This window comes from Octopus bimaculoides, chromosome 13 (genome assembly GCF_001194135.2).
Source record: "Octopus bimaculoides isolate UCB-OBI-ISO-001 chromosome 13, ASM119413v2, whole genome shotgun sequence".
Taxonomy (NCBI): domain Eukaryota; kingdom Metazoa; phylum Mollusca; class Cephalopoda; order Octopoda; family Octopodidae; genus Octopus; species Octopus bimaculoides.
Window position 1 is genome coordinate 63,698,039 of NC_068993.1, and position 1,470 is coordinate 63,699,508.

Consider the following 1,470-nt stretch of genomic DNA (forward strand, 5'->3'; position numbering starts at 1 on the left):
TGTGTAAGTGAATGAATGTGTGAATGCTTGTGAATGTGTGTATGTGTGTGTGTGTGTGTGTTATAATCGTGTCTAAGTGTTAATGAAAGTGTGTGTATATATGTATGTAGTTGTTTCTGTCTAAATGTATGTGTGCTTATGCGTACGGTTGTGCTTATGAATGGAGTGTATGTATGTGTGTATGGTAATGTCTATGTGTAAGTTATCTAGGTGCGTGTGTGTGTGTGTGCCTTGAAGCTAGTGGCAGAAAGTAAAAGTAGAGTGAGTTAGAGAGAGAGAGAGAGAGAGAGAGAGAGAGAGAGAGAGAGAAAGAAAGAGTGGAAGAAAGAGAGGAAGAGAGAGAAAGAAAGAGAAAAAGAGAGTGAGAAAGGAAAAGAAAGAGTGGAAGAGAGAGAGAAAGGGAGTGAGTGAAAGAGAGAGAAGGGTAAAGAAAAGTGGAAGAGAGAGGAAGAGGGGGGGAGAGAGAGAGAGAGAGAGCAAGGAAGTGAAAGTGATTTCGTCCTGTTTGCATCTAAAACCAGGAATATTTACCAAGTTCTAGTGACGTCACCGAGACCATGGAACTGACGATAACAATGACATCATAGAAGTGGTGGTGGTGGTGGTGGTGGTGGTGGCGGCTTAACTACGTCTTTAATGATGATGAGAATGACGACGGCACGGGGCGGAGGCGGTGGCAGATGTCGCGACGGTTGGGTGTGAGCGAGAGGGGTTGGGGCTAGCTTCGTTCCTGATTGTCACCAGAGTGGTGGTGATGACGGCGGAGGTGGTGACATCTAGTGATGACAGAGGTGGTAGCAAAAGTAGTGGTAGTAATAGGAGAAATAGTAGTAGCAGTAGTAGTAGTAGTAGAAGTGGTAGTAGTAGCATCGGAGAGAATCGATGTGACGAGGCGTTTGCTATTGGCTTGTGGTAGGGGTGGTGGTTGTGGGAGGTGAATGGTATCTGGGATATACCTTTGTGTTGTAGTAGCGGTAGTGGTGGTGGTGGTGGGAGGAGATGGGAGAAGTCAGTTTGTTTATGGGGTTCGGGGAGAGGAAACGGGAAAGACGATTAAAAGAGAAAATGTGCTGCGTTGTAAGAAATAGTAGGGAAGTGGGAGGAAGCGCCCTCGCACTCATTCTAGCTCCATACGACCAAATACGCAGACGACCATTCATATCTCTCTAGCAATCAATTTACCTACCCACCCACCTACCTTGCCATCTGCCTGTCTGTCTGTCTATTTCAGAAAATTTACTTTCTGTGATTGTATATATATTTTATAAAGTAAATTTTCTAAAACTGCGTTTTTAACTTTTCCATCTATTTTTATATATATATATGTATGTATATATATGTATGTATGTATGTATATATATATATACATATATATATGCATATATATGTATACATATAGATACATATATATATATATATATATATGTATACAAACGTATAATGTATATATGTATTTATGTATGTATACAC